The sequence below is a fragment of the Lissotriton vulgaris genome, unplaced genomic scaffold (genome assembly GCF_964263255.1).
Source record: "Lissotriton vulgaris unplaced genomic scaffold, aLisVul1.2 SCAFFOLD_1386, whole genome shotgun sequence".
NCBI classification, from domain to species: Eukaryota; Metazoa; Chordata; class Amphibia; order Caudata; family Salamandridae; genus Lissotriton; species Lissotriton vulgaris.
The window spans coordinates 423,471-435,998 of NW_028244137.1; the positions used below are offsets into that span (position 1 = coordinate 423,471).

The 12,528-nt window shown below is 40.8% G+C and overlaps 1 pseudogene; it reads right to left on the bottom strand.

Moving 5' to 3' along the window:
* Positions 1 to 9,973: 9,973 nt before the first annotated feature.
* On the bottom strand, positions 9,974 to 12,171 carry LOC147668138 (uncharacterized; annotated as a pseudogene).
* Between the last annotated feature and the right edge of the window lie 357 nt (positions 12,172 to 12,528).

The following is a 12,528-nucleotide window of genomic DNA, read 5'->3' on the forward strand; positions in this document are numbered from 1 at the left end:
TAGATTTCTAGTCATAGTAACATAGCTGCTCGAAACCCGATGTCGTGCGAGAGGTAGGGGGTGTTTTCTATTTTTCATTCACGCCGGATACTGCGATAGTGAACCTATAATTCAAACGAAGTTTTAAACCAGCACTTGATTTAACAAGATTGAAATTCCATATTTAGCTGGCGACATCATTAGATATCCGTTTCAATTTATAAGGTTAACTGAGCCCAATCCTATGTTCAAACAATATATGTCCTAAATTACCTGATATAATCTTTGGGAGGTTCTTCAGTGAAAATACGAAGTTAGATTATTCCCAAGGGATAGAGATCCTAGTAAGCAAAAAGGGAACACTAGTTATAGATGGACTCGTATTGTTAGGTCTAACCTTAATAATGGAAAAAGAATACTGATCCATTACCTGAATATGGTGGCTATCATGAAGCAAGTTACCGGGAAACTAGTTCCACGAGATAAGAATTTATAGCGGTGGGTTAGGTGTTGCTCCGCCGTACTTTTAGATGTTTGGGGCAGCAGGTATCAAGAGAAGTCCCTTATGGAGGATAAAATCATAAGTATACACTATAACTAATATCCTCTAGACAATACAAAGTCAGGGTGCCTATCACATTTACACACCGTAGGGAGTTGAACCACGAAGCCGCTATGTTTTCTGCTATGGAGAGCTGTAGATGGAGCTACCTAATAGAGGCTATAGGATAGAAGGGAGACAGTAGTAAGTATATGGCTTAACACGTTCTGTCAGGGTGGTAGGGTATCGGTCAGTCACACTTACCTTAAGCAATTGAAGCGCGGTCTGTAAGTGGGATTCCGTCGACTCGCCGCATCGACCTATCGCAACGGGAGACAGGACTCTCACCGCTTCAGAGCCGGTTAGCGTTTAAATAGCCGGTTCTTCGCGCCACAGATGAAACACATCAGCTGCTTGGGGGTAGTAAACATAGATGGCGGACTTCGTTTTACTGATAGATAATTGGCGGCCATTTTAGGAAAGCTATTCTGTGACTGCAGAAATGGAAAACGGGCCTAATTCCTTAAATCGCTAGTTGGCCACCATCTTAGAAGAAGTGTTTTAGATTTCATTTAACTAATAGGAATATCAAGGTATGTCATTGACAAGACTCTCACTGTTTACGATCCAGTTAACGTAATAGCCCGTTTCTCACGCCACAGATAAGATACGTCGGCTGCATGGAGGTAGTAAACATCAACAACGGACTTCGTTTTACTGATCGACAGATGGCGGCCACCTTAGGAAAGCTACTCCGGGGCTATAGAGATGGATAACGGACCTGATTCCTAGAACTGCTTAGTAGCCACCATCTTTGAAGGATTATTCCTGCTTTCATTAAACTAGAAGGTATATTTTATATTTCAATTATATGCGCCTATTCAGGAGAGCCCCCCTGAAAAGTTCAAAGTACATTCATTTTACAGATATAGCCAAATACCGAGTTGTTCCCTCCCGATTTAGTTATCTATTTCTTGAATACAGTGGTCATGCATCATTATCACGGAGCTTATTTTTACAGAAATGCTTGATGCCAAGGACATTCTTCATTCAGTCCTTTATCCACAGCATTCAAGAAAAAGATCCAGAACACCTCCCGTTTTTTTCGTAAACACACGGGATCAGTTCCAGGGTTCGCTTTTATTTTTTCCAGGATAAACCAACGAAGTTCCAGTTCTTTATGTTCTTTTTCCAGCCAGTGTGCTACAATGGGGGCTGCAGTTTTTTGGTTCCTGATGTTGGACTTATGCTCCCCTATTCGTACTCGGCACTCTCTGCCTGTGTCCCCAACATATGGGAGGTTGCACGGACACAGAATTAAATATATGATGTTACTGGTGCGACAGTTTGTCATGATGGCATTTCGTCGTACAGATATCGTGCGGGTGTTGGTACTGACAGTATCACCCACAATAGCCTGCGGGCAAATATGACATGTCCCACATTTGTGGTTGCCATATAAAGGCTCCAATCCAGTAATGGTGGTTTGGGTATTTTCAGGGGTTTCTCGGATTTTGCCTCTTACCAGGTGGTTTTTCAAGTTGGGGTTTTTTTTTAAGGCGAATATCGGTCGGCTCAGATGTGGCTTCTCACTTTCTAAATTCAAGATATGCCAACTTGAATTGATGGCCTGTCTAATTCTGTGGTTCATAGCCTCTCTGTTGGTGTATCTTGCCCGTTTGAACGACTCCTTGATCAATCTGGCTGGATAGCCTCGGAAACGAAGTTTCTCTTGCAAGATATCGGCTTGAGTCAGGAAGTCGTGCATATCTGAGCAATTTCTCCTAATTCGGAGAAACTGACCATAGGGGATACTATCCCTCTGACTCCGCGGATGGAAGCTGGAGTACTGGAGCAAGGTGTTCCGAGCCGTCGGCTTAGTGTATAACGATACCTTAATGGTGTTTTTGTGGTGTTCAATCCAGATGTCCAAAAATTCAATTTTGGAAGTACTTGTATGGCTGGTGAATCTCAAATTAGCATCCGCCGCATTGAGCCATTTAATAAATTCAGACAGCTGTTCTTCGGCCCCCTTCCAGATGAAAAAGATGTCGTCAATGAACCGTTTCCAGTTCTTGACGTTCTCGAAGAAAGGGGCCATTTCATTGAAGATGTTGATTCTTTCAAATTCTCCCATGTATAGGCAAGCTATACTGGGGGCACAGCTAGCTCCCATGCTGACTCCAGTGGCCTGCCTGTACATGGTATTGTCAAATTCAAAGTAGTTCTCAAAAAGAACTATCCTGAGGCATTGTAGAATGAATTCATCATTGGTGATGTCAGAGTTTCTTGAGAGTATGGTTTCAATGACTTCATATGCACCTCTTTGGGGAATGTTGGAATATAATGATTCCACATCGAGGGTAACCATTATCTCAGAGCTCTCAAAAAATGATGTGCCTTCTATTTGTTGGATAAAGTGTCCCGTGTCTCGCACATATGATTCCAGTTCAGTCACCATAGGATTTAAGAATTTGTCAATATACTTTGACAATGGCTCGGTGGCAGAGCCAATTGTGGAGACAATCGGTCGCATTGGGGGATCAGTGCTGTTTTTGTGGGTCTTGGGTAACCCGTATATAATTGGTATTTTGGTGTTACTCGGGGTAAGAAATTCAGCTTCCGCCTCGCAGATGTGGTTTTGACTGACTCCTCTCTGAACCAGGGTTAGAATACGTTTTTTCAGAGCGTTTTCAGGGTTCCGAGTAATTCGTATGTAGTGGCCTGAAGAGGAGAGCAATTCGGTCATTCTTCTTTTGTAGTCTGAGGTATCGAATACAGTGATCCCACCCCCTTTATCACAAGGTTTAATTGTGATATTTTTGTTCAATTCAAGTTCTTTTAGGGCATTGTTCTCTGATAAAGGTAGGTTTGCTTTGGGTATGGGTACATATTTTGTCATTTTGTTAATTTTATTCATGACAGTCTTTTCAAAGATGTTTACCTCAGGGCCTACCATTTCCAGTGAAGGTGTGAATGAAGAAGGGGGTTTACATCCAGATCTGTTATTCTCGTTGTTTGTAGGTGGAGCCTCCAAAAAGAACTTTTGAAGACGCACCTTTCTGAAGAATAGCTGCAGATCCCTATTTAATTCAAATTTATTGAAGTTAGCTGATGGTACAAAGGATAGGCCCCTCGTTAGAAGTTGAATGGCCATAGGATCAATAGTTTCACTAGATAAGTTAAACACAGGGAGCCCCCTTATGTTCGCCAATACTGATGGTGGCGAGTCTGTACATACATCTACGGTTGTCCGCGACCCTGACGGTAATTCCTCGTTTGAGGTGCTCTCGAGGGGGGACGGGTGTTGCCCCGGCGATTCCCTAAAAAACGATTCTGTTGATGATTATAGTTTCCATTTCTATTCCCTCGATTGGAATTATGTCCTTGGTTGGGGTTATGTCCTTCGTCATAACTAGGATCATAATCTTCAGGGACATCTCCTTCAGAATCAGTAGTTTCTGAGAAGGTGGTAACTTTTCTTCCCTGACCCCATCTGGGTGCCTGTCCGCGAGGTGCATTCTCTTCCTGGGCTGTATAAAAGTTGGTTCCCAGGTATGGGTATGCCCTTTCTTGGGAAAACATTCGAATATCTTTCCGTAATTTTTCTGTTTCCTTTTCAGTAGATACTCAGAGAAGGATTCTAGTTCAAATTGGATCTCCTCGAGTTTCCTTTTACCATCATCTACCGCATCTCCCTCTTTCAGTTTATCTTCCAGTTCACGGATTTCTTTATTAAGGATGTCAATCACGGCACGAGCTGTTTCCACAATGAGCATCATCCAGTCCCTGGAGCAACGGTTGGAAACGAGAGCCCATCGCTCCAGGAACTGTCTGATTTCAATGAACATCCCTGGGATGCTACGGACTCTAAGTCCGATTGGGATGGTGCCGGCTCGTAAATAATCGAGCATAAACTTGGCGTGTAGTTCTGTCCTTTTTGATTTTTTTCTGAGATTGAGCAGTTTATTCCAATCTCCATTGAGCCCTTTAGGGACAGTGAAATCCTGGTTGCCGTCTGCTAGGAGACCAAGCATTTTGGCAAAATCATCGTTGGTAAAACCGAATGTTTTTATAGTGTCCATTTTGGATATGATTCTAATGGTAATCTATCGTATTAAGATAGGGTCGACAATAGAGGTGCTGGAGACCAAGACAAATATGGGTCAAACGTGCTCCACATTCAAATCAACACTCATATCATATGTCAATTATCTCTCATAGCCAGTCTCGGTTGGTTCGCTTAGGTATCAAAAACCCGGACTACCCCCACAGCACAAGGCTGTGAGTAAAATAATGAAAGAAGGGGGTTCCCCGGTGGGCTTTTAAGGATGTAGGCAGGCCGTGAGGGGGAGAAAACTGAAAATAGAACAAGAAACGTAACCCCGCCAACTGATGTAGTGGTCCTAACAATAGGATCCCAATATGTATGGGGTGATAAGCCTAGGAGTTAGCACTGCACATGACAAAAATCAGTCAATCCAATTATACTCAAGAAAAAGTATTTAGCAAATATATATATATATATTTTTTTTTCAATTCCTGCCGAGCAATCTAACTCCAAGTTATATTCAAATACAACAGATATGTTATTAATCAAAATTAAATAACAGGTTTTGACAGCAAAAGTCCAAAATAACATCAAATAAGCATTCAGACACCCGAATCTTGGAGTACGTCAATCCGTATTTAGATGTCAAATTTCAAGAGTCAATCCAGTTTCTCATGTCTTTTTATTCATTCCGAGGTATGTTCCCAATTTCAAAGTTCACTCCAAAATCAAAATTCAAGTTTCACAAAACGTCCACTGCAGCCAACACGTGTTTCGTTGAGCATTTATCTCATGCCAACCAACTTCCTCAGGGCTGCAAGCCAAATTAATACAAAATATAAGCTCAAATAATAGCAATTCTCAATAAAAATAACAGACCATAAAGTAAAAAGATGAGTTGTGCTACAAAAAACACCACTTATGTGAGATAAAGGACACAGTACCCTCATTTTTAGTGACAGGTCATGGTCATAAATACAACATGTGGATCCCGGTGTCAAATTATATACAACAACAAAGCATTCTGGTATATCGCCAAATTCGAGTTAGGATTATTACCTAAACAGTAAATGAAAATTCTTCAGTTTCAGAGTTGTTCAGTATTGTTCTCCAAAGAATCAACAGTATCTGGAAGAACACAAGGAGGCTTTAGCTCTGTCACCACTAGAGTACGATAATTATTAAAACGCGCTCTCAATTTTAAGATGGGATCTGTAATCGGGTCACAATTTATCTTTACTATCAGAGTACACGAATACTTGCCAAATTATTACTCGCTTTAAAAACGTAGTAGGGCAGTGTAACAATTCTTCGTGTTTATTTTATACTTAAAAAAACGGTGTCATCTGGCAAAACATAGTAAAGGGTCGAATATAAGTACCTTTCGATTTCTTCGCACCCACGAGATTTATTATATGGATGGTGAGTCAGTTCATCAACCGATCTATCAGACGGTTCTATAACAAAAAGGAATCTCAGGATCTAAATCGATCTAACTTAAAGTGTAGAACCGATTGCCACTATTTAGTAAAAATTACCTTACCAGTCAGTTAAATAAGTAGCTTCATACAGTATCTTTCCACAATGTCAGTCTTCAGCAATCAAAATCTGGGTCTATAGAGGAAAGCCATAGTATAAGAACCGACCTAACAAAGTACATAATAAAAAGGTCTACCGAAGTGTAAGGTTATAAAATACGGGGTCGCGAGAGTAACGAGACAGTTTCTCACCTATATCCCAGTCGAAACGGCGTGGTGTGTATCTCCACCGGCACGGTGTTTATCTCCGTCGGCGTGCACCGTGGCAAAATCCTGTGACATAAATTTTAGTGTCATATTTTACTAAGAAAATAATTAAGTTAAATGTGCAAAGGTTTAAAAGAATATCAGGGATAATTGATGTTTTGATAATAAAATGTTTTGTTTGTGTATGTATTATTGTCTTGAAGATACAGATTATGTGAAGCAAGGTGAAACATATGATAACTGTTTGTCTATCGGTCTTTTTTGGATTGAAGATATTGTTTATAACAACCCAATAATCATGTAAACAATATTGTTGTGTTGCATAAACTAGGGATCTGGCCAAGCTCAATAGGCTTTGGCTTTCCCACGCACGGGTGCCTGGACTAAGTTCAGTGCTCCATCGCTTAAACAGAATTCCAAGTTATTGTACCCCCAACACACACACAACCCCACAGGGCATACGTGTGGCGTGGCGTGGCGTCCATGCTTTTGCTTTTTGTATTACTAACAGTTCTGCGAAGGGGTCAAGGATGCAGCGGTAATTCAAACCCAATTTTGTTCTTTAGCATAGCACTCACAAGTACTGTACTAAAAAAAAAAAGACACTAAATATGTTTAAAAGTGTTTATTTCAACCGTCTAATCCTGTTGCTTAGTACTTGATTAATAACCACACAGAATATATTTAGAACAGCGCTCATGTATGTTACTAGCAGCAAGAATAATATTAACATTTGTAACAAGAGTGGAATGTTCCTTGGAGCTTAGCAACTGGAATACTTCTTCTATGTGCTACACTATGAGAGTTTGGAGTAGCTAACTTGCCTATAGAGTTTCTTGGACCTTGGCACACTGCATACGTATTCACATTTGAGAAGCAGTGACTATCAGACTTAAGTTAAGAAAGAGTGTTCCTTTGGAAGGAAGACACACATCAGCTGGGCTTAGATCTGCTCCTCTCTGATTGGCTCTCAACATAGGAACAGATGCTGCAGCCGTCTGGCAGGAGCTTTTGTGGTAAATTGGGACGAAGACCTCCCTAATTCAGTGGTCAATTCATGAGGTACATAGAGTGTTAATGACTGACTTTTACTCTACAGTGGGGTACTTCCCATTAATCCGAGACATAACTAAGATTCCAACAAGAAAACATGTACATTTTTCACATTCACTGTCAGACCTTGAAAGGCAGATATCATGGAGATGGTAGCAGACTTGAGTTGCCTTGTGTGGTAGCAAAGTTATTGTTTGGATAAATTGAAACATTCATGAGTTCTCGGAAAGATAATAACATGCTGCACATCGACCACACACAGACAGGATAACGCGTTGGGAGTTTACAACAGTTGTTTGTCTAGTTATCTATTTGGGAAAAAACATATTGTCTGTGATAGCCATATAATCATGTAAACAATGTTTAGGTAATATATGTATTTTTGAGATTGAAGATTGTTCTAATAAAATATATGTTCTTTAGGATATAGGACAATGCAGTTTCCTAAATTAAATAAGCATTTTGAGACCAGATGTTCAAGCTTCCTACTCTTTAAGACATGTAGCTACACAGAGATTTGGTCGCTCAGGAAATACAGGATAATCCACTGGTGTTAAAAATGTTTTGTCCAGCCGGAAATTGAGAACAGAATTCCAGGAGAACACTGCCTAGCAAACACAGCCAAAGGATTGCTGTCTGGAACGCAAAAGCATGGTCAATTAGACTTGATAGACCTATCAGAGAGAGAAACTGTTCATGTAAGGCTCGTTAATGAAACAACAGGAATCCTTAAAGGATAAATTGGTAGAAGAGGTTATCCCAGAAGGTCTAAAGCAGGCGAAGAAGAGGCCAAGAGTCATAGAGACAACCTCCTGCACCCTTATGCATGAGTAAGAGAAGAAAGCATGGCCGTGGTTCTCATGTATAATTCATTAGCAAATTGTATTAAATAGATTTTAAAAATAAATTGGAGAATTTTGGAGGTTAGTGAGAAGAAGCTATCACTGTACCCCTCTGTTTGAACAGAGGTCAGAACCTCAGGAACCCTCACAACAATGACTGACATACCTGGGGCCATTGGTGTAAGTACATCAGACCGTCCGCCCTACTTATGGTAGGCATTCTGACCTACGTGTTTCTCTTCAGGAACACTATGAAAAGACTGGTTGTCTCAAACTGAAAAAATCTATGAAATATGACCTAGACTCCGTTGTAGAAAGCTCTCAGGGTATCAAGTACATTATTTATTGGTTTTACAAAAAGCAAACTCTCACTTTAGGAGTAAAACCAAAAAGTCTGTTGTGAAACTGTGTGAAAAATGGCAGACACTCACCAAACTTTAGGTGCTTTTAGAGGAGCTCCTGTTGCTCCTTGAAGACACAGGGATAGCCAGGTTGGTGGAGATCGCTAAATATGGTGCATGGTAGTCCAACAGGGTAGTGGAGGTTGTTACGCCTGTTCCTCTGGCAGGCCATGGACCCCTGTCAAACTTTAAATGAGCGGGACATTCTTCAAATGTAACTCAAAATAGAAAAATCACTAAAGAAAGGCGGGTTGGATTTAGGGCACTCTATCAAAAATGCAACAAAGAGTTACACCAGCCAAACCAACGGCCCACCCACCAGCCTTGTTTAGAGTTGGACAGATTGTCAGCCTTTCATCGGAAATCCCATTGAGTCTGTTGATGGAAAACTTCTTCCGATGAAGAAAGGGCTCGAAGAAAACCCATCAGACATTATTAGATAAAGCAGTGCTATATAAGAACCGTAAAAAAATAAAAATGTGTATTTGCCAAATTCATGTTTAAATCCCTGTGGTATTTTTATGGATTATGAACAAGAGAACTGCCAAGATACAGACATATTTTAGCTTTCATAAATAAATCAGGTATTTGTTGGGTAAAAAAGACTGAATTAAGTTCCCAAAACAGCCGAGAATCCCAGATCTCAGTATTACTGGTAGCACTTCTCTCTTCATTAACACAGAAGGAGAGGTAGTACCACCTCAAGCAAAGAACCGCTTCTCACTCTGAGAGAAGGCGCACTGGTGAGAATAGTCCCCTCTGATACCACTTGCGCCAGACTCCCAGCTAAAAGCAGTCATGCTATCTAGATTTGACCCCTCTATTACCAAATAAACTAGGCTTCTTGCTGACATCACAAATTATCTTTAAAGTTTAGGGAATAAATCACATCTAAGATCACCTTATATACCCTCAGCAGACAAATACCATGAATTCAAATACATTTGTTGTTTTATTACGTCTAAAAACATACATTTCTTATTAACATGTAACATCTAGCCATCATTGTGTACATTCCATAGCATCATGATTGTTTTTGATGTATCATAATTTAGTTCATGTTAATGTTAAAGTAAATCCCGGTACACACCTCTGTAGTGTGGTTTTTGAAGGCTCTTGGATGTCCATACATGGGTGGTGTTTGGTTATGTATAATTTAATACAGATCTATAAAGTATTGGGTTTCAAATGTATTATGCCACTAATGGAAGTATAAACCCTTTGTTCCTAAATATATATTCTCCAGTTTAGAACTTGTTGCTGTTAACGTGAAAGTAAAGTGAGTTTGACCCTGGAGCAAACCCCTGGAGTGTGTTATGTATAAGGATGGGTGTGCTGAAGAGCAGTCTTGTTGCTGTTCCTCATTGGCCGGGTGGTGAGGGTTTTTCCCCAGTGTGTGTTCGCTGGTGGCTTCGGAGGGTTGCCAACCCACTGAAACTCTTCACGCATTCAATGCAATGGTATGGTTTTTCCCGTGTTTTTTTCGCTGGTGGTTCCGGAGGGTTGATAACTGACTGAATTTCTTCATACATTCACTGCACTGGAATGGTTTTTCCCCTGTGTGTGTTCGCTGATGACTCCTGAGAGTTGAGGAATCACTAAAACTACTTCCACATTCATTGCAATGGTATGGTTTTTCCCCAGTATGTGTTCGCTGATGTGTTTGGAGTTGTGATAACCGACTGAAGCTCTTTACACATTCACTGCACTGGAATGGCTTTTCCCCAGTGTGTGTTCGCTGATGACTCCTGAGATTTGAGGATTGACTAAAACTACTTCCACATTCATTGCAATGGTATGGTTTTTCCCCAGTATGTGTTCGCTGATGTGATTGGAGATGTGATAACAGACTGAAGCTCTTTACACATTCACTGCACTGGAATGGTTTTTCCCCAGTATGTGTTCGCTGAACTGACTGAAGCTCTTCACACATTCATTGCACTGGAATGGCTTTTCCCCTGTGTGTGCTCGCTGATGACTTCTGAGTGTTGAGGAATTACTAAAACTACTTTCACATTCACTGCACTTGATTGGTTTTTCCCCTGTGTGTGTTCGTTTATGTACTTGGAGGTCTAATAACTGACTGAATTTCTTCACACATTCAGTGCATTGGTACGGTTTTCCCCCAGTGTGGGTTCGCTGATGACTCCTTAGAGTTGAGGAATTACTTAAACTACTTCCACATTCATTGCACTGGAATGGTTTTTCCCGTGTGTGCTCGCTCATGTGATTGGAGAGTTGATAACTTACTAAAGCTCTTTACACATTCATTGCATTGGAATGGCTTTTCCCCAGTATGTGTTCGCTGATGACTCCTGAGATTTGAGGATTGACTAAAACTACTTCCACATTCATTGCAATGGTATGGTTTTTCCCCAGTATGTGTTCGCTGATGTGATTGGAGAGTTGATAACCGACTAAAGCTCTTTACACATTCACTGCACTGGAATGGTTTTTCCCCTGTGTGTGTTCGCTGATGACTCCTTAGAGTTGAGGAATGACTAAAACTACTTCCACATTCATTGCACTGGAATGGTTTTTCCCCTGTGTGTGTTCGCTGATGACACCTGAGATTTGAGGAATTACTAAAACTACTTCCACATTCATTGCACTGGAATGGTTTTTCCCCTGTGTGTGTTCGCTGATGACTCCTTAGAGTTGAGGAATGACTAAAACTACTTCCACATTCATTGCACTGGAATGGTTTTTCCCCTGTGTGTGTTCGCTGATGACTCCTTAGAGTTGAGGAATGACTAAAACTACTTCCACATTCATTGCAATGGTATGGTTTTTCCCCAGTGTGCGTTCGCTGATGACTCCTGAGAGTTGAGGAATGACTAAAACTACTTCCACATTCATTGCAATGGTATGGTTTTTCCCCAGTGTGCGTTCGCTGATGTAATTGGAGATGTGATAACTGACTGAAGCTCTTCACACATTCATTGCACTGGAATGGCTTTTCCCCAGTGTGTGTTCGCTGATGTAATTGGAGATGTGATAACTGACTGAAGCTCTTCACACATTCATTGCACTGGAATGGCTTTTCCCCAGTGTGTGTTCGCTGATGACCCCTAAGAGTTGAGGAATGACTAAAACTACTTCCACATTCATTGCACTGGAATGGCTTTTCCCCTGTGTGTGTTCGCTGATGACTTCTGAGTGTTGAGGAATTACTAAAACTACTTCCACATTCACTGCACTGGAATGGCTTTTCCCCTGTGTGTGTTCGCTGATGACTTCTGAGTGTTGAGGAATTACTAAAACTACTTTCACATTCACTGCACTTGATTGGTTTTTCCCCTGTGTGTGTTCATTTATGTACTTGGAGGTCTAATAACTGACTGAATTTCTTCACACATTCAGTGCATTGGTATGGTTTTCCCCCAGTGTGTGTTCCCTGATGTCTTTGGAGTTGTGATAACTGACTAAAGTTCTTCGCACATTCATTGCAATGGTATGATTTTTCCCCTGTGTGTGTTCGCTGATTATCTTTTAGGTGTGTTAACTGACTAAAGTTCTTCATACATTCATTGCAATTGCACATTGCTTCTCCTGTGTATGTTTGCTGATGGTTGTTTAGTAGCGATGACAAACTAAAGCTCTTGCTACATGGGAATGATTTTTCTTTCTTGGTTAGTGTCTGTGGGTCGGGTTTATAATTGTCTGCATCCCATGACTGCGTTTCCTGAGGAGCTAACATGGTTGATGAAGCACTTGTGTTATTCTCACATTCCCGGTGTGTGTGTGATATTTTGGGATGGTTGATTTCAGATTTCACAATGAAATGCAAGACTCGCCAGCTACATATATTATTTTGGCAAGTAAAGCTTCTTTGTAGGTGGGTATGTCTTTAGATTGTATAATAGTTTTCTGTGTTACGGGTAAAGATTAGTCTTCCTTCTGGTCGATGCAAATT